Here is a 21,979-nt window from a genome sequence, read left to right on the forward strand (position 1 = left end):
GTATTGCAACATATTTTCCAGACCTGCTTCTTCTTCATACATCCTGCATTTGGAAATACTGTACATAGAAAAGATGGCCTTTGGGAGCTACTTAAACATTTTTTTAAATTTAAGAGGAGAAGGAGGCAAGGAAAAGCCACTTTTCTTGGGGAAATTGGAACATTGTCCATCCCTTACACTTTGGAGCCCTTGTGAGAGCATTATTTTCCAAACCAAGCCAGCCATTTGCAATAAAGGGCTCCTTATGGTACCTTGGGACATTCCTGGCTCTGCCTGGAAATGCAGATGCTTTACCACTGAGCTACAGCCCTTCCCTAAGGAGGAGGAACCTGCCTAGGGGAAGCACGGAGACTTTGGCACACCAGCATAAATGGGCACCTCATTTTCATAGAATTGTAGAGTTGGAAGGGACCCTGAGGATCAACTCACTGCGATGCAGGAAGATGTAGCTGTCCCATTTGGGGATTGAACTTGCAAACCTTGGCATTATCAGCACCACACTCTAACCGGCAAAGCAAGCCGAGTTCTTTGCTCAAACCAATGAGCAGAGCTTCAGAGCAGGAAGGAGACGTGGCAGCTGGCAGGGATAAAGGCTACAGTTTGATTTCATAGGGTCAGTTATGAGATGCTTTATAGTCAATCAGCCTTTAGAGCCCTGAGGCAGTTAAGTTGCATTTGAACTTTTCAAGGTGATAAGCAAAATCATCACCATAAAGGCTACTCATTCCAGCTGCGATTGCTGAGAATTTCTCATAGGGCACCTCCTGCCAACCTATGTATTAAGCATTCAACCTGATTTGATGGGGCAAAACCCAGGCAGAAATTTGACTATGTGTGGTCTTTATTGAGCCTTCATCATGATTCACTTGTGGAGTGTTTATAGATCTTCCCAATAATCATGATTTCACCTCATGCTTTTCAGAGAACTTCTCTGTCACTTTCCTGACTACAAAACATTTTGTTTTGATTTGTTCTGTTCTGTAAGTGAATTTGTTGTGCTAGCGCAACAGAGAACTTTAATTGCACAAACCTAAATTTCCAATGAAGTACACTCTTGAATCCCTCAAGCAAAGCAACGACAGTCTGGAGATACATTGTCCTAGAGCTGTTTGCTAGCACAGAACAAAACACTCTGCTTTGTTGAAACATGTTTACAGCAAAGAAAGCTACACTGCAAAGGACTCTGTGACAAGGCAGAACTCTTTGCCAAGTTTACAAAAAGTCTTCGCTTTGCTCCACTATGCTTGAAAGGGATATGTCTGGGTGGAAAGGGCTATAGAAACATTGCAAACATATTAGTAGCAGGAAAGGAGCACACTTTTCTGCAGGATACCGGGCGATAATCCATCATTAATTATACTCAGGTAAAGTACAAACACATGAGATCCATTGATTTTAATGGGTTTACTCCAATAGGATGGTTTGTTTTTGTTGTTTTTTAAGAATAGAACACTGTAAAACTCTGAAAAGGAAATTGGTTTCCACCTTCCCTTGCTTCCCAACTGCGTTATATGGTTGATCTCATAACTATTTTCATGAGGATGGTGACACTTGTTTTTGTTCCCTTATTTTCCTGAAGTAGATTTGTTGTCCCTGGAAATAATTTACAACTACTTGTGCCAAAAAGAAAAAGGAAAGAATGGAAAATGTTTCCTTGTTTCTTTCTTGGAAAGTGCAATATCCTAAAACATTGGGCTGGGCCTACCCTCCAGAATCATGGGAGTCGTCAATGGAGGTGGGAGAATGAGGAGGGTCATGAAATGGAGACACTGCCGGGCGCTAAATTCTTCCACTTGTGGCATTATTTTAAGTGTGTTGCTGTTCTGCATTGTGCGCCTTGTTTCTGTTTGTGGAAGATGTTTGCAAAGGGGGGGATTGGGAAATACCATCAAAAAGGGTGAACAGCAAAGAGTTTGGTTGGTTGTGTTTGTGCAGGGCCGTCTTAAGCATGTTGGGCGCCCTGGCACCGTGGTGCGGAGATCGCTCCGGCGCCCCCGCCCCGCCCTGTTTCTTGCCGCGGCTGGTGGGCAGGTGCAGCTCTGCTGCGTGGCGCTCCCCTGGCGCCCCGTGCCACCCAGCCTTCCCCTAGAGCCGGCCCTGTGTTTGTGCCTTACACTGTGGGGCCCCCCTTGTTGTAACTACCTACTGGAGAATCCGAAAACAAAGCCCTGGCTCTACTCTTGAAACATGGAAGCAGGGCCATTGATAGTGAAGCCCCTGAGCACTCAACAAAGTCAGAACAGCTCAGTTTCTCTCCTTGCCTTCATTAGTTAGCATGGCTAGAGAGGCCCAGTTTCATCTGTACAAACTCTCCTTTGAAGCAGAGGAAAACGCATGTCCGGATAAGAAAAAGCTCAACTGCTATGTTACCTGCTGTAATGATTCAGTCAATACCTTTTTCTTCACTTCTGGCACCCTGGGCACCTTGAGTGAGTGATTCTGGGTCCACAAACTAGAGCAGTGTTTCTCAAACTTGTGTCTCCAGCTGTTGTTGGACTACAACTCTCATCATCCCTGACCACCGGTCCTGCTAGCTAGGGCATGATGGGAGTTGTAGTCTAACAACAGTGAGAGACCCAAGTTTGAGAAACACTGCCCTAGAGAAATATGTTGGAATGACTTTGTTCCCCAGAGTCTTTAAGATGGGGTGAGGGACCTGTGGCCCTCCTGATGTTAGTGTACTATGAGATCTATTATCCTTGGCCATTGTCCATGTTTGCTTGAGGGCCAAAAGTTCATCACCTCCAAGACAAACCTGTGTAACAACCTCTAGGTCAGGATTTCCCAAACTTGGGTCTCCAGCTGTTTTTGGAATACAACTCCCATCATCCCTAGCTAGCAGGACCAGTGGTCAGGGGTTATGGGAATTGTATTCCCAAAACAGCTGAAGACTAAGTTTGGGAAATTCTGCTCTCTCCCTTTGAAACTGCCTGAGACATGTGACTTTAGGACAAGCCCTCACATTACCTCACAATCTTGATACTAAAGGAATAACTCTGAATTATAAGCTCTATCGTCACACATTCCAACCATTCTAGGAATGCAGACAAGTGGCTCAAGCCCTTCTTTAGCATCAGGGCCACCAACGGACCTACAGGTCTCCAAATGTTGTTGGACTCCCACTCCCATCGGTCCCAGCCAGCATGGGCAATTATCTGGGATGGTGGGAGTTGCAGTTCAACAGCTTTTGGTGGGCCACCTCTGAGGTGGAAAGATTACTGAGAAGCAACTAGGGACTCAGCTATACAGCTGCAAACAAAACATTTAAATGTGTTATAAAGTGCAATATACAAATGTGACACTAGATGGCAACAGTGAGCTATGCCAAATTCAATGTATTTTTCAAAACCTTTTTTTAAAAAAGCATTTTCGGGTGTGTAGATTCCACCTATGTGGAAGGTACCAACTATTATAATGTAGCTGATGCAAGACAAGGCAATAATTTTCTTGCTGCTTTTTGGTTTGTCTGAACTGGCCACCTCCATATTGGAAAATGCTGGTCCAAAGAGAAATTGGAAATGGAAGAGATAAAGAAAAACAGCAATATAGGGAAATTTGCAGTAGCAGCAACCTTGGAATTGGGCTTGACAGTTCCAAGAGGACTTGATTGAAATCCCACTGAGTCTAGCACAAAAAGCAAAATCTGCCACTGTCTGAAGAATGGGATTTATGTCTTTGCTTTCTTAACATGTGCAACCTTCTAGCAACAGATGTTTTATTCTGCCACAAAATTGCTGCAGTTCTACATTCTGTAGCATCTCTGTGTCAGCCTGCAAATGCCATACTCATGACGGTGGTGTGTTTAGCTGTCCAAAAATTGCCCTTGGTTTTTCTAGGTTCAGTTGGCCCTTCCTACCTCAGATGTGCTCATTGTGCCACAATTGTTTGAATCAGTTGATCTATAACTCCCAGCAGCCCCAGTTGGTAGAGCCAATGATCAAAGATGATGGGAACTATAGTACAGAAATATCTGGAGGGCCACATTGGGGAATGCTGACCTAGTTCTCTTGGAGGTGGTTAACTTGTATCTGGGTTGTCCTACTTTATACCATAGAGGCCAGTTGATGTCAAGTAGATCAATTCTCACATCTTCTCCCCGATACGCCAGTTTTTTGTGCATAGGATCTGCTGTGTGGCTTCCTTTTCCAGCGCCGGATTTAGGGCAGTGTAGACAGTTCTCCTGCACAGGATACTAAGTCAAGAGGGTGCAAAATTGAGAAAATCCATAATTGAGAAGATTCATTGCTTCCCTTTTTATGCCCAATTGTTCCTTACAAGGTCAAATTCCTACCTTAAGTCACAGAAAGCAAAGTCCAATAATATTAATGCCTCCCTAGTAAAATCCAATTTCCCTCTTTTAGTTTGGCAAAAATAAATTCTCGTGAGAGCCAGTGTGGTGTAGTGGTTAAGAGTGGGAGACTCGTAATCTGGTGAACCGGGTTCGTGTCTCCGCTCCTCCACATGCAGCTGCTGGGTGACATTGGGCCAGTCACACTTCTTTGAAGTCTCTCAGCCCCACTCACCTCACAGGGTGTCTGTTGTGGGGGAGGAGGGGAAAGGAGATTGTTAGCCGCTTTGAGACTCCTTCGGGTTGTGATAACGTGGGATATCAAATCCAAACTCCTCCTCTTCTTAAAAAGAAAAGAAAGAAAGAAAAAATAAATTCTCGTGGCACCTACTGTGCTTTTAAGTACAAATATAAACGGCAGTAAAAATTTGTCAGAAGCTTAGAAGGGTCACAAAGCACATTTGGGTACCCCCAAACTCCCAAATACTTATTTTGATTATAACTTTGAAACGATGAGAAGTGGTTGCTGCTGTCAGGGAGCTGACAGCCAGTCGAACTCACGTGTGTCTTTCTAGCAGCTTCATACCTGATCAGTGTAGTCACAGCACTCTTGTCTGCTTTGATAAAATAAGAGGGGCTTTAAGTTGCTGGAGTATCTGAGCATTTATGACAATCATCTGGCTCTTGATTTGTTTGCCTGAAGATGGCAGATTTCACAAGAGACATGAAAGGTTTCAGAGTGGCTGGAAAGTCACTTTTGATGAAATCATTCCTGGCCCCAGGGGCTGCATTCTTGAGAACTTGGGCATTTTGAGGATCAGTGTCCTCTGATGATTTTTTGGCAAGTTTACACCAGTGCGGAGAAACCCATCTGGAACAAAGGAGTCGAGTAAACATACACGAACGTGAGGAGAACAAAGCTGGGACAGAAGCCACATGGAATTTCATTTAAGGAAGCAAAATAACTTCTCCATTCATGGCCCTGGCGAGAGCACCAGCAAAAACAATAAAGCCCAAGGAACATTGCAACATTACTAAAAAAAAACCTTCAGACGATGTAATAATATTCATGTCAGAATTCATATGCACTCAGCTCTTATTGTGGGTCTTCCTCAGAATGCAGTTCTCTGTACCCCTGTATGATGCAGAAAGACAAGCACTAAGAAGCAGTGCAAATCTGAAACCAACACTCAGCTGATGGGGTGACAACTGGAAGTCCAGCGGCCTTCCTCGCCAGCCTCACCCCCACCCTACCCCTAGTAAGGGATCTCAATACCGATAGTTAAAATCAAGAAGATAAAAGCCCTATTCTCAATACTAAGACGTTTAGCCAAGTTGCCATATTGTTACACAAGAGGTGAACAGTTTTAGAGACAGAACCTAGCTTGGTATGGTTCCCCTTGGAAGATCACTGGAGAAGCACAGTTTTGCAATTGTTAAAGTTGCATAAGGTCCCAGGTGTGCTTCTATGGCTGAGCTGAATCTGGAAGTCAGGGAACCCAGAATCAAAACCCAGCAAAACTCTCCATTTTGTTTTACAATTTGGGGGAGAGACACCTCTTGTCTCTTCCTGCTAGCTCTCTCCTCCTCCTCCCCCCCCCCGGCCAGACATGCATGTGCCAACAAGGATTTTGCCTCGTGCATGGCCACCTTCTTAAGATACACATCAGTTTCTTATTAAAGGGCATTGCATCATTTAAATGTCAGAGGCCATATCATGCCACTTTTTTTCTTCTTCTTCAACTGAGTCCTGGCAGCCCTCAAGGGAAACAAATGCATCAGAGTAAGGCCTCAGAACAGAGTTGTCAGTGGAGCTCAGCCCACTGGAAAACCAAGCTGAGAACCACAGAACACAAGGGGCACTTGTTTGCCCAGAGCCCAGCACATCAGTTTCACTGTTTCTGAACCTTGGGAGCACTGTGTTCACTTTGCCACATTTCCCCCAGTGCCGCAGTGAAGACAGCATTCAGCGTGGTTCAAAATAGTAAAAACTGAGGTATTCCAGTTTCTTCATGTAAAAACACTCAGCTGCCTCTCAGCCATTAAATGAATGAACAGCAAAGACTGTCCGCATAAACATCCAGCCAAAAGAAACCTCGGAGGCCGTGCGGAGGCTACTGCTTCATACAATCTGGGTCATGTTTCCCAAATGCAAATATTACCCTTGGCACAGACCAGCCTTTACTTCATGAGTTATGTGGCATTTTCTTGTTGCTATATTTGAGTTGGTGCAAGAAAAAGAAAAAGAGGCATAAATAGTTTTGGATTTTCTCTGAGCTATCAGAAAAAGCCAGGACACAGCTTGTGCTGCAGAGAACTCCATGTTCTTTAAAGGTCCTAGCATTTCCATTACAGCTGCCCGGTCTTCAAAGAAAATCACACATCAGCTGGGGAAAAGAACATTCAAGAATGAACATCCCATTGGACAATGACTTTCTTAATTCCTTTGCAAGGTCATCAGCCCTTTGGATCCAGACTAGGATGTTTCATCAAGTTTTTTATTTTTAAGTCTCTATCAAAAAATTAAGAGATTCATACAACTCATCCTTCAGTCACACAGTTATTTCACATCTGTTGTCCTGCAATAACATCCACATGTCTAAAGGCAGGGATGGAGAACCTGTGGCACTCCAGACGTTGTTGAACTGGTGGGAGTTTCTGTCCATCATTGTCTGGAGAGGCCCAGATTCCCCGTCCCTGCCATTTGGAAATACCAACATATCTGCATCATGATCTCTCAGCCACACGGTACCTTCAAAACATTTTTGCACAGTTTTTCATAGCAGTTAGGGACAGCTTCTTTAGCTTACAACTTCACAATTCAAGAAGGATATTGACAAGCTGGAACATGTGCAGAGGAAGGCAACCAAGATGATGATGACGACGAAGATGATGATGATGATAATTTATTATTTATACCCCACCCATCTGGCTGGGTTTCCCCAGCCACTCTGAGTGGCTTCCAACAAAATATTAAAATAAAATATTCTATTAAACATTCACAGCTTCCCTAAACAGGGCTGCCTTCAGATTAAGGGTCTGGAAACCAAGCCTTATGAGGAATGGTTGAAGGAACTGGGTATGTTTAGCCTGGAAAAGAGGAGACTGAGAGGAGATATGATAGCCATCTTCAAATATCTCAATGGTTGTCACATGGAAGAGGGAGCAAGCTTGTTTTCTCCTACTTTGGTTTCCCCAGTCACATTTGGCTCTAAGATCAAAACTGTTCACATAAGCGTTGGTCCCGCCAGCAACTTGATCTCAAACAGTGGATCCTCTGGTAGAGATTCTTGTTGCGCCTCTTGTCAAACGTTTTGGCACAGGTATGTGACATTGCTCAATAAATGCCATGCCGATGCTGTGGTGGCCTTTCTAGAAACGTCCACACGAGCACCAGCCCATCTGTCTGCTTTTCAGTGCAATGCAATTGTTGCAAACGACCAGCGCCGCAATGGCTGAAGGTAGGATGGGAAGTGCTTGAGGGCAGGAGGAGGCAGGTTTAATATTTCTTCCCACTAGGAAATAGTGGCAGGGGGGTGGTTTCTTTTATCAGATATATTATGCTGTTTAGTGTTTTATGAGCCATCCTTCTGAAAACGGCTTCTACAAATGTGCTCCAAGGGGAACTAGAGCCTTGGATGAGCGCCATCTCATGTGGCTTGCCGAAGATTAAAATCTAAATGGACAAAATAAATACAGTCTCCAGCTCTCCTTATTGCGTATGAATGAACAGCCTCATTCAGGGCTTTTTAAAAAATAAAAAAATGCAACCCCCCCCCCAAACGCAAAAAAAATCCATGCCAGAGAAGTTAAATGAAGAGAACGACTGCTTCCATTCTTATTTTGCTAAATGCACTGCGTATTTAGAGTGGAAGTCTGATGTCTATACAAAACCTTTAGGGTGAAATAATTGCTTTAAGATGAGGACAGGTCTTATTCAGTGGCATTGCAATGGGGGGCGGTGAGGGCGGTACGTTCCCGGTGCCACATCTCCGGGGTGACAAGGCGGCGCCCCACCGCGGCGGCGCGAGCAGCCCTCACTCTGCCACAGCCACATGTGGAGGATCCTCCACCGCGAGCAGAGGATCCTGGCACCACGCCGCCGGCAAACCGCTATGTAGACCGCTTGTGCAGTGTCACTACGTACGGCGCATGCGTTGTACGTAGCGACACCGCACATGCATGCTACATAGTGACGCCCCACCCCCGGGTGCATGTCATGTTTGCCGCTCCGGGTGCTCGAGCGGCTTCCTCCGCCACTGGTCTGATTGACAAGCATCTTTGCTTGGTTGAGGGAAGGCACAGCACTTTGGCAGAATGAATGTACGGAGGAGATGGCTTTTTCAAAGTACCTTAGGGGAACAGGCTCCTGCTTTGTAAGACCAATAAGGGAAAAACAAAGAGAGTAAGATCTATGGGTGTAGAGCAGGTGTACGGAAGTTTTGGCCCTCTGCATGTTGCTGAACTGCAGCTCCCCTCATCCCAGACCCATTGGCTACACTCTCAGGGACTGGTGGGAGTTGTAGTTCAGCAACATGCGATTGTTCACCAAAGGTTCGCCAGTCATGCTGTAGACTGAGCATGGGTGAGCAGCCAGTGGCTTTCCAGATGATGTTGGACTCCAACATAGCCAATGGCCCAATATTATGAGAGCTGTAGTCCAACATCTGGAAGACTGCAGCCTCCACAATTCTGCTCTAGGGTAACTGACATGGAACAGTCAGGCATCTGTTAAGGACAGAGCCCAGTAAGATGACCAGCAGCTAGATTCTGGGAACAGAAGATGGTGGAATGGTTGTGATGAGACAATCAAACCTAGAATCAAGGATCTGTTTACAAAGTAATACATAAGTGATAACGTTTGGGCTTCATTTCCTCCTGTATTGGAAGTCTGTTTTTTTTGGCATTTGGGGCAATATCTAGCTACTTCCGAAGCATACCTATTATGGACAACTGAAAGGCTTTTTGTAAGCAGAACATGTTGGTCTGGCTCATATATAGTCCATCACACAAGCAAAGCGTAAGCAATTTTCTACTACCATAGTTGTCCACAGAAATCTAGCATATGGTTTATGACACACAGCACTTCTGTCCAGTATGGCAATGGGGGACGGCAAATATTTGAAAACTCCAGATGTGGAACCAGGGTGGCTGCTTTTGCATTGCGAAGAAAGAGGAAAAGCATCACTGAAAAAGAGGACATGGATTTGTATAAATTTTGGACATGCTAATTAATATGTGCATATTTAGAAATAATTAGTGGGGTTTAAATAGAAAGGGGGGTACCTAGTGGGCAAGACTATCAGCAAGAGACCTGTGTGTGTCTCCTCAGCCTGCTCTCTGGGTGCTCATTGTTGATGGGCAACTTCTAGGCCTCTCCTCTCCCCACTCTTACATTTGCTTATCTTTAAACCAAACTTCAGTTGGGCAAGTACGGAGGGCACATGGAAAGCATGGAAAGCAGGACATGTGGCCAACCTGTGTGGAACAAAGTCATCATCCATACAACCCTCACCCCATTTCCGTGAGCTAATATAGATCCACTTCTTACATCCCCAGTCTTCCAGCTGTTACCCATTTGGAACTGTTTACATTTTTACAGCACTGAACTTGTACTAAGAGGGTGGCTCCTGGCCATCATGAACGGTTGCCAAATGATCTAAACTGTTTCTTTAAAGTCAGTAAACAGAGGTATTAGCATGCTTTATAAAAGAGCAGGCACAGACTGGGATGCATCAGACTTCAGAATTATTTTGGTGAACAGATTGAAGATGGAGAATTCGCATAGCCTTCTTTTGTCCAATCAGCTGACGTCCCCCCCACCCCGGCTGCCACTTTACAGTGGAGCAAACGTGCATCCTGATCTCTAGTTCAAGGCTCAGGATGGGTTAAGAGAGTTGGTAAGCATGCCTTGTACAAAGCCCAAATGCCACCGTCAAAATGCTGCAAAAGGTTTCAGGGCAGCAGAAGCAGCCACCACCTGCATTGATTCATCTTACTTTTGTATACAAAGACCATCAAAGTGTGATTTAATGAGTAAAAGCACATGGAGCCACAGATCAGGGTTCTTTAATCCAGCCTGAAGGATCTGCCAAGCATGTATACTGTCCCTCCCCAGTCAGAAATTATTAAGAACTTTAGGTGATGGCAGTCATCTGCCCTCTGCAGATGACTGCCATCACCTCAAGAAATATATTTCATTAACTGTTCTTTGATCCTGCAAGCCATTGGCCATGTGGCATAATGAGCAGAGACACATGGTGCTCAAATCCAAGCTCTGCCACAATTCCACTGTCTTCTTTTCTCCATCTGGCCACAGTTATCCATGCTCTGGTAACATCCTGTCTGGCTTAATGCAACGAGTTATACATAGAGCCGCCTTTGAAAGGGGTTCAGAGGCTTTAGATAGCCCACAATGCAGCAGCCAAAGTCTCTGCTCGCTCTGCTTGTGTATCTCACCTGTTTTGACAGAACTTCACTGGCTGCCTACTTGCTTCTGGGTCCAATTCAAAGTGTTGGTACTTACCTTTAAAGCACTGGATTGCTTGAAGGATTGCCTCCCCCCATATCAGTCTGTCTGCACACTAAAATCATTGACTGATGCCCTTCTCCAAACACAGTCTCTTTTGGAAAGGTGAGGCTTGCATTTTCAGGGAGTGGGGATTTTTGGGGGGTAGTGGCACCTCAGCTACTGAATACCTTTACAAGCAAGGTATGCCCTGGCACCAGCTGTTCTCTAGACTAGAGAGCCAGTGTGGTGTAGTGGTTAAGAGTGGCAGACTTGTAATCTGGCGAACCGGGTTCGATTCCCCGCTCCTCCACATGCAGCTGCTGAGTGATCTTCGGCTAGTCACACTTCTCTGAAGTCTCTCAGCCTCACTCACCTCACAGAGTGTTTGTTGTGGGGGAGGAAGGGAAAGGAGATTGTTAGCCGCTTTGAGACTCCTTAGGGTAGTGATAAAGCGGGATATCAAATCCAAACTACTCCTCCTCCTTCGTGCCAGGAAAAAGAATGAAAAAATGACAATTCAGCCAAGCATTTAAACAACATTTTAAATACCTTAAATATGTTAAACTCTTAAAGCCCAATTGCTACATTTGTTTCTTGCTATTTGACTTGCTTTTAATTTCATTTTTGTAGTGAAATCATTGTCTAAAATCAGTTTTCGATAAATAAATGAAAATAGGCAACATGGAAGTATTAGAGACCTGCAAAACAAGGTTGTTGGAAGATGGTCCCACTGAGCTGACCAAGATCATATGGCAGATAATTTGGAAAGGAAATTTTTTGCCACGAAGGAGTGTGTGATGGACCCAACTGTTGTGCCTCTTTGGCTAACGGGAAGAGTGGCATTCACAGAGTTCATAACACAGCACACGTACCAAGGCCTTCTCCTATACCTGTCCAGTCTTTTAAGATATTCATCTGAGGTCTTTCTCTGGTTGCCTCAGCCTTCCAAATATTAGGCATGTGGCAAGCAGAGAAAATGCCCTTTCGGTTTTCCTGCCACATCTGGAATGCCCTCCCCAGGATGAAACCTACATTTGTGTCATTTAGATGCCAATTTAAGGCTTTTGTGGTCTCCAGGACTATGGATGGGTTGCTGTGACCTGCTTTTTAAATTATTTTTTACTATTTCTGTGTTGACTGTACCATTAATCTCTGCTGCTGTGTCTAACAGGAACAGCTGCTTCATTTAGGTTCTGTTTACATTTTGTTTGTTTATAATATTTTGCTCTTGGGGTTATTTTATTGTGTTACATTTTCAATGGATCTTTGTTTGTGATGAGCAGTTTTGTAATCAGAATCACACATATGCTTAACAACCAACCAACCAACCAACCAACCAACCAACCAACAATAAACAAGTCCCACATCCTTGACATTCATTATTGTGGACTTGGCCTAGTCATTGGCCTCATTTGGACAAGCAAGTCTCAGTTTAATAAGCAGATATATAGATTACCATAGCTCAAGGGTAGAGCATCTGCTTTGCCTGCAGAGTGCCAGGTGAAATCCTGGCATCTGCAGGAAGATGAAAATGTCCCTTGTCTGAAACCCTGCAGAGCTGCTGCCAGCCAGTGTCGACAATGCTGAGCTAGGTGGACTAATGGTCTGGCTCTGTAAAAGGCAGTTTCCTGTGTTGCTCCCATATGCAGCCACTTTGTCCCGCAAGCAAGAAAACAAGTCAGGAAGCCACAGCTAACCATAGATTTCCATTACTGTATGTTGAACTGGGAAGCTAGGGTTAAAGGCTTTCAAACAAGCCAGTGTATAAAAGCAGGGTTTAATTAAAATTTGGCTTCTGTATCATGTTTGGAAGCCATTAGCCATCGTTCCTGATTTGGCTTTAGCAGGATGTGCTGGCTAATTGTGGCTTCCCATCTCACATTTACCCACTCATGTGAAGGAACATAGTAGGCATATGTGTGGATATATGAAGCTAATTTATATCTGTTTATTAAGCTGAGATTAGATCATCGTGAAAGGCCAGCAATAATGATAGATGTTTCTTATTTTTAATGCCAGATAAAGGCGCATGTGGTGTTCTAACTCAGGTGCGCAGGGATATCCGAGTGTGACATTTGCTTCTCTGTCTCAGGTATCGTAATGTCTTAGGCTGTAAATATTAACTAAGTTCTGGCTTCAGCTGTCCTTTCTTATTCCAGCAAACTCCCTGGGCACTGGCAACTCAATGCCATGTGAAGCAATTTACCCAGAATAGAGTTTGGTCACATTTTCCCACATCCAGACCAAAAATAGACCCGTCCCAACCGGGAAAGTCACAAAACCTGTTTATTTTGCCTCGCGACCAGAATGTAAAACTGTATCGTCAATTCCATTCCCCACACCTCCACTTTTCAGTTTTAGGCTTGATCAACGTTCCCCCACAGAAATGGGCAATGGGCATTGCCAAATCAAATTTCTATTTCAGACCATTTAGAAGGGTGGTCCATTAATTTAATGTTTGAATCATTGCATTAAAAAAAAAAAGTCAGATTACAATAATGAATAGCTCTACTTTAATGAATGGTAGATAAAACAGAAAAGAGAACATAATAAATTGAGGGGGGCAACAACAACAAAGTGTGTTGTTTGTTCAGAATGCAACACTGCTCTCTTTGGAATTTGCTTGGATGGGCCACATGGAGAAGCCTCATCTTTCCAATGTTTATTTTCACTACCAAATATCACCACCACTCCTCTCTCTAAAACAAAGGCCCCTTATAGCAAGAAGTGGCTCACGGTTGGAAATGGGACTTGTATTCCTGAATGGCTAGTGCCTTCCAGAGGTGCAATGTTTATTTTCCATAGGGAGAAAGCTTTCGCCCACCCCCACAGACGCCCACCTGGGCAAGGCACTGTGTAAGCAAAAGGAGCAACAAAGCATGTCCTTCAGCAATTGCGCCCTTGGCAAAAATTACATGTCAGAACCTAGTGACTCAAAAGCTTTGGCCTGGTGCAGCTTTGAAATGGTTCCTTGCACAGATCTGCTTAACATTCTGGCCATGTGAGAGGTATTATGAAGACATGGTACAGAAAGAAGTTCTACAGAATTCAATGGGGCTTACCCCCAGGTAAGTGGGTATAGGCTTGCTGCCTAACACTGTGCACTCATGCATTCACTTGCATTCCAAGAGTTCTTCCAAATCCCTATCCTTACTTCCTGTCCTACATCTTTGAGAGTTGGAAATCAAGGATTTATACAATGGTGGCTGTGCACTAGTGAAATGTGATCCACTCGCACAAGGCACATATCCTCCAACCTTTCTCCAATAAAAATAGGGACATCTAGGAACCAAATTTTCCTCGGTCCTGTCTACCTACTGCAAGTCCTCTATGCCTTCTTATCCAGAGGGTCCCCCAACCCTCAGGAACCACCTTTTAGGTGAGACAGAGGCTGCAGTGATTAAGAGGGATCAGTGGACATTGGGTGCTCTGTCTCGTACAAGCAGAAGTGCTTTACATTAAGGAAAATCCAGTAGATGGGAGGGGGGAATAGCCAGGGAGATCTGCAATCAAAGGCAAGGAAGGTTAGCTCCTTGCTTTCTCGGTATTACAGCATCATTGTATGCTCTCTCATAACCTAAGGCAGATTGCCTAATGCAATTTCTATCCTGTTCTCTTAAAAAAAAAAAAAATAGTAGCCATCTTAAGCTGACCTTAAGATGGCTACTAATTATTATTGTGGAAGGAAGCAAGAGGGACACCAAATTTCCAGGACAGGCACATATCCCTGTGTGTGTATGTGTGTGTGTTTGTGTGTGTTTGTGTGTGTGTAATTACATGCCCCTTTCCCTAATGTAGTAGGGTGAATTACAACAATTAAAACTCAACATTGAATTGTTTCTGCCCTGTCCCCCTTTCTACAGACACCCATTAAAGTCCTCAGGGTGCATCACTGTATTGACACTTAATTTCATCTGTCCTTTTAGAAGACCATGAAGTTGAACTGGGTCATCGTGGGACAGTCAGTTCATTCAAACCCTCAGCTAACCTCACTATTGATATTTGAAAGTGATAATAAGAAGTTGCCCTAGAAAGGTAAGTCGATACCAACCCAGCACCTGCAGCCACCATGCACCCATGAAGACGGAAAAGTAAGTCTCTAGCCCTCCTAGGATGTCATGGGGTAAAATGTGGAGGTACCTTCTAAGTGATTAATGTGAAATGAGCGTGGTGTGGTTACTTTGTCTATTGTTCCTGGTACTGAAGAATGCTCCATGGTGGTCATAGACACCAATAGGATTAGTCAGAGAGTGTATGTGAAAGAGACCTTCATAATGAGGACCAGCTGGATACAGCTGATTTCCCACTGTAAGCAAACGGTCACTTGGGATGGTAGTCTCTCTCATTTTGGGTTCTGTCCTGCTCCCCATGGCAGCCATTTTGTGTTATGCTGCACTCTGCAGCAGCCATCTTGTGTTATGTGTGCCCCCAGGACTATCGAAATTCAAAACGTGACCATTATCCAAGAAGGCTGGTGATCCTCAAGGTAACCTTTATGGTTGCTGCAAAACAATTAATTTGCAGGTCAACTTGAAAGAAGCATATGGGGTTGACCATGACTTCAGAGAAGAGTAGCATTGTTTCATTACCTTTAAAAGCAAAGGAAGACAGACTGGTGGCACCACCAGACAAGCAAGGAAAGGCTTATTGAGTTGTTAAGGGATAACATGCTTGGGACTTTGAGATTATGCATTGGGTTGCATTCAGTGCTATTTTTCTTGAAAAATAGATGCCAGAACTCACCATATACAGGTCAGCATTATTTGACCTATAGGAGATATTAAATGTTGCACTCTCCATACTTCCTCCACCAAAATAGTTTTTGTATCATGGCAGGAACTATTAATGTTTTAGATGTTAGTATGCTTAGCATGGAATAGAGAAGATTCACTCAGCATTTACAGAAGTATGAAAAAGTAGCTGGTTTTTAAGCAGCAAGTCAATCCAAAGTAAAGCTAAGAGCCATATCATCTACATACATAGCTGCCAAGTACCCCGTTTTCCCCGGGAAACCCCCCGTTTTTACTTACCTTTTCCCGGTGGTCCCCCGTATCACTTCGTCTCCCGTTTTTTTCTGTTATTTTCTCCTGCCAGCAGCCATTTTTTTTCTTTCTGATTTGCTCTTCTATGGGCACCAAAAATGGCCGCCGCCGGCTTCAAAAGTCGCATCTACACATGACCGGAAGTGCGGAGACGCGACTTCCGGTGTCGGCAGCGGCCATTTTTGGTGCCCATAGATGGGCGGGGCGACACCGGAAGTTGCATCTACGCACTTCCGGTCATGCGTAGAAGCTACTTTTGAAGCCGGCGGCGGACATTTTTGGTGCCCATAGAAGGGCAAAGCGACACCGGAAGTTACGTCGACGCAACTTCCGGTGTCACACGGCTGCCGGTCCCGGATTCTGCAGTCCGGGACTTGGAAGGTAAGTCTATATAAAATAGAAATGTGCCGAAGGAGCAGACGTTTGCACCAGAAGAATGTTCTCAAAGTTTCATTAAAAGTTACCTTTCCTGAATTGGCAAGAATAACTGCTGACATCTAATGAGAAAATGTAGATTATGGGAGTTACTGGAGGGAGTCCCATTCCAAGAAATCAGGGCTGCAATCCTAGGTATCTCTGTGGAGATAGTGCATCTCTAAAATTTATACTGTGCTGATACAAAATGTATCACAGCCCAAGCATGCTTTGGGGAGCTTATACAGTACTCATTTATCAATATAATGTGCGGTATTTCTCTCAGCAGTGTTTTGGGCTACTATTCTACAAAAAGAAATGACTTGTGTAAATGTGGCATAGGGTTAAGTATTTCCTAGGGTGGCAGTTTCAGGCAACTATGTTATGCACAGCTTGAGGAACCAAACTGGAAAAGAGCTCCAAGAAAGACAACCTCGCTCACCTCTCACACTGCTTTCGATGCCAAAACTGGGTGTTTAAGGATGTGGCTCCATTATACAGCTTTAAACATGAACAAGCCGTCTGCTTGCATTGCCATTAGTCATACCCTACATGGAAATATATACATTTTTCAACACATATGAAAACTTTATGGATTTCCTCAGTATGACTTTTCAGGACTAGTGAAAAGGCTAATGGCCAACTGGCAGTCAGTCATTATTGCTCTTGGCACTTGGCTGGCAGAACAAACCAAAGATGAGATCGCAATGGATGTAGGCTTATAAGACAAGAACTCAATTCACCGTCCAGATTAATATTTTGAATATTGTTATACTGGTGACAATTCTTTCAACATGTATGCAGCTGATTGGGCATGATGAGTTTTGAAAGCTTAAGTCAGGCATCCCCAAACTGCGGCCCTCCAGATGTTTTGGCCTACAACTCCCATGATCCCTAGCTAACAGGACCAGTGGTCAGGGATGATGGGAATTGTAGTCCAAAACATCTGGAGGGCTGAAGTTTGGGGGATGCCTGGCTTAAGTCAAGGATTGTTCTGAACTCCCTGTCATGGTCAGGAATTGCCAACTTGCAGTCATCCATGTTTCTAGACAAAATGTTATTTAAATACAATAAAAACAGTAATTAATGATGCAGAGGTATTAGAAAGCAGGTCAAAATGGCAAACAGCGGGATACTCTCTTCTTCTTCAAGGCTCAACAAGATGTTTCAAAAGGGGCAGGGAGATAGATAACAAGGCTTCAATCAAACACCCATTACCCAAGGATGAGTCTCATTGAATTAAGTGGGATTTAGTTCAGAGAATACACATATAGCAAGTATTGCAGGGTAAATGCTTGACCTGTTGCAGCTGGCTATGACTAGTGATAGAGCAAAAAACAGACACATCTGCAATAGTGGGTCTATTTGCATCCTCAGCAATGCCGTTCCTTAGCAAAGCCTTCCTTCTTTCTGGACAGTAGCAACAGAATGCAAACTAATGGCTGGAACCGAGATACTTTGATGGTGCTCTATGTATCTATATTCTTTCAGGGAGGGTGAATAAGGAGAGGAAGCTTTGTAGAGCTTATTTTTAAACTTTTAAGTTCACTCCAAAATTCAGTTACTGTAACTGCCTTGAGAGTCACAGACGTCTGCCTCTATGCAGTTCATTGTCGTTAAATGCAGTTTGAGCAATAACGGTTTTGCCAAGCTTAATGCTTTCCAGGAAAGAATTAGGTAAAAAGTCGGTGTCTCAATTTGGCTAAACTTTGCATGCCACTTTAAGATCTCAACACACTGCAGAAGTTGGAAACTTGTAGTTGTTTTACTGAATTCTGTTAAAACCAAACTGAGTGTGTGTTTTAGAGAGCAAGAGAAAACGGGAACACTGGGTTGAATCCCTTGCTAGTCATACCTCAAAGTAGACCCATTAAAATTAATAGACACAACTAATTTCAATGGGATTGACTGAGGAGAACTTACCTGGATGGATCCCAGTGCATCTCAAATACATCTGAATCCAATAACTCATCCAGTGATTACTTAAGAAATCTAGGTCTTTATCTTTGCAACTTGCAAGACCGCTCTCAGAAAGAGGACATGATGTGCTTCAGGGGAAAGCTCAATCAAGCTTAGTCAACCTTGTTTTAAAATATTAGCTTCCCCCTCCCGTTAATTTTTCTTTTGGATGTAACAAGAGCAGAACCATCTGGAATGTAGTTAGCACTCTGTGATTTGTTTCTTACTTAGTTGTGAGCAAAAATGTTTCAAAATAACTCACACGAAAAAGGAGTTCAGACTGAATGACCAATATGCTGCAAGGCATCAAAATTTGCAGAAGGGTTATTTTCCCATCACCGGTGGGCTAAGCATATCAACATTGAACTGGTCTCAGGTATGTCCTCTTTAATGGAAAGAAAAGAAGAGAACAGTGTTTATAGTTTTTTTATTAATTAACAAAATCAAGAATTTCCCCTCTTGTTTTTAAATCACCTGATTGTATCTTTGTGAGCTGGCCTCCCAAGTGTGCATGAAGGCATTATTAGAAAGTGATGACTGCATAATCACAGTGTTTTATGACTACACTAAGCAATTTCAAAACATAACATCTAAATATCATAAAACCAATGGCAATTTAAGAGATAAACGCATATTGGTGGAATCCCTAGCTGCTGTAGATGTCAGTATTATATTGTTCTGTAGTTTATCCAAGGCCTTGTGAAATACTGCTGTCAATTACCACCCTGAGAAAATACTGTGCTTTTTCAAGGCATAGTAAATGGCTAGCTTTCATTTAAACTGGCTTCCTTTACTATAGTTTCAGCAACTGCAGCTGGTTTCCCTCCCTTTGTGGTAATTTCCCCCACAGTCATTAAGACACTGGTCACAGTAAATCTAGAGTACTGCAAACACCGACATTACAATCCTTCAGTGTGGCTCTTCGCCAGTTTTATATTTAATCCTTCCTCCTCTTGTAGACTTTAGAGCCTGTCCTTTTTTCATGCTGAACTCCCGTGTGGCAAGAATCAAAGGAGAGTAAATTCTGGCATTGGAGTAGAAGCCTGGCCTATCACAAAAAAGTCTGTGTGTGTGGCTGGGGCAGTGGAGATAAAGAATAGATTTGTCCCAGGATTCCAGACCTGTCAATGCAGTCATAAGATTTCATTGACAACAGCCATTAAAATTAACACAGATCGTCTAGTGCAGTGGTTCCCAACCATTTATTTATTTTTTGCCATGCCCCACCTAGCATCTCTAAAATCCTGATGCACCCCCATGACTAATAATAATAAATCTCATTCTCAAATTGCCCCCCTTAAAAATCAAATTGCCCCCCTGTGGGGCGTGTGCCCCACGTTGGGAACCACGGGTCTAGAACTGCTCCTCACTCTAGACAGAGCTCCTGAGAAATGCAAGCTCATCAAACTGCAGGTGATCAAGTTGCAAGTTGATGGTATATTCCAAGACTACAAACCCCAGAAGGCATTATAATTTTAGAGCTAATGCTCCTTGCAGCACAGCATCAAGGAGCAACTCACCAGCTAGGAATACTCTGGACAATTGTAGTCTGTCTTTCTTCTTCCAGTCAAAAGGTGTTGCATACAGCTGAAAAGAGCTGTAAAAAAAATACTCCCAGACCACTTGGAAGTAACTGCATTCTCTTAAAAGGTTCTCCCAAATGAATACAGTAATCTTAAAATGGGCTAAAAATAATATCAGGTGCCCTCAGACACACACCTGCATTTCCCCACAAGTAGCACACACTTATTATGCAAACCTTAGAATCATAGAGTTGGAGGAGACCACAAGGGACATCCAGTCCAACCCCCTGCCAAGCAGGAAACACCATCAAAGCATTTCTGACAGATGGCTGTCAAGCCTCCGCTTAAAGACCTCCAAAGAAGGAGACTCCACCACACTCCTTGGCAGCAAATTCCACTGTCAAACAGCTCTGTCAGGAAGTTCTTCCTAATGTTTAGGTGGAATCTTCTTTCTTGTAGCTTGAATCCATTGCTCCGTGTCCGCTTCTCTGGAGCAGCAGAAAACAACCTTTCACCCTCTTCTATATGACATCCTTTTATATATTTGAACATGGCTATCATATCACCCCTTAACCTTCTCTTCTCCAGGCTAAACCTTGTGGAAGCTCTTGTCTCCCTATCATTCACATGAAAGATTTTCATTCTAAAATTATCTTAGCATTCTAAAATACTTCCCTTTTATAATATTATATTATAGCTTTCTAAAATACTTCCCTTTTATAATAGGCTACATTATTATTGTAGGTGTAATACCATACAGAGCATGGCCAAGCCTTGTTAAGAAAAACCAGTTGGAAATCACGGCTCCAACCTGTCTAGTGCGTGACTAGTCTAATTGCGTGTTTGATTAACATAAATCAACAGTGTACAAGCAATTTGTATTTACATGCACTTCATCTATTGCCCTTCCTTTATAATTTCAACCAACAAGTGTGCAATTTCTCCTTGGACAATATCAGTTACCGCTGAGAGCCAAAATTACATGGTGCCAGGGACCCCAGAATTCAATTATGTTGGAATTCATTTATCTTTGATAATCCTTTCTTGTTCCTAAAATTAAAAGGCACACTCTGGGCCCATTTCTCAAGGGAAACGAGGCCAATGGCAATTTACCCAAGATGCTAGGAACAGTAGTTTAGGTGAGGAACCCTGGCCCATTCATTAAACTTTAGTTCACGCCACACCCTCATTTGACATCCTTAACAGTGGCAGTGAAATCAGCACTTGCAAGGCTTTGTCAGCAAGCATTTAGTGTTCAAATCTCATCGTGCTAATAATTAATTTTTATTTCTCAGAATGCTACACAGACCAAGCTTTTCAATCTGGATCACTTACTGGCTTACATAAAACTAAAATCCCAGGATAAAGTAAAGAGAGAGAAGGGGTCCTCGAAGCCAAAGGATAAACAATAACAAGACTCGGCACATTTAAAAAAAGGTAATCAGGGTATATGACATCTGGACGGTTAAGTCCAGTCAAAGGCAACTATGGGGTTACGCTCATCTCGCTTTCAGGCTCAGGGAGCTGGCGTTTGTCCACAGACAGCTTTCTGGGTCATGTGGCCAGCATGACTAAACCGCTTCTGATGCAACGGGACATTATGACGGAAACCAGAGTGCACAGAAACATTGTTTACCTTTAAAAATAAGTATATATTTCACTCTATGTTATATTGTAGATATAATGAAAGAAAACCAAACAATATTAAACAAATATCTACCATGAGTCATTCCTTGATTAATATTGTTAGTTTTGCCTCTCTGTATCTTTATCAGTGTACAATATATGGAGTACAATATAGTACCTTATATTCTGGATCTTCTAACTGTTCAAGCTTGACATAAAACTAAACCTTGCTAACACTAGGTGAACTTTGCACTATCTTCATCCATTCTCTATGTATTGAATGCAATACTTACATGGTACCAGGGATTTTTTTCCAGCTGGAACTCACCAGTACTCAGTTCTGGCACCTCTCAGGTGGGCATCATTGCCATTCTAAGAAAACGAGGGAAGCGTTCATGGTGTGTTCCGGCACCTCTTTTTCTATAACTACATGGAACTTACTAGAAACCCATCGGATCACCTGCCACCAAATGTGCTTTGTAGACACTCAGATGGTAGTGCTCAGACAGAAAGCATGTACCGGTAGATTGATCAGTGGTTGCTCAGTGGAATTGAAGCCACTGGTCATTGAAACGTGGCATTACACAAAGCTACATAATCAGTTCTCTTCAAGCCT

At 43.3% G+C, this 21,979-nt stretch overlaps 1 long non-coding RNA gene across 1 annotated transcript; it reads left to right on the forward strand.

The window, feature by feature from the left end:
* The first annotated feature begins 1,249 nt into the window (after positions 1 to 1,249).
* On the forward strand, positions 1,250 to 21,160 carry LOC148686168 (uncharacterized). The gene is made up of 3 exons (XR_015949302.1): positions 1,250 to 1,364; positions 14,726 to 14,834; positions 21,033 to 21,160. It is a non-coding gene; the product is annotated as an uncharacterized LOC148686168 (long non-coding RNA).
* The last annotated feature ends 819 nt before the right edge of the window (positions 21,161 to 21,979 follow it).

The sequence above is a fragment of the Zootoca vivipara genome, chromosome 3, assembly GCF_965207765.1.
Source record: "Zootoca vivipara chromosome 3, rZooViv2.hap1.1, whole genome shotgun sequence".
In the NCBI taxonomy this organism is placed as follows: Eukaryota; Metazoa; Chordata; class Lepidosauria; order Squamata; family Lacertidae; genus Zootoca; species Zootoca vivipara.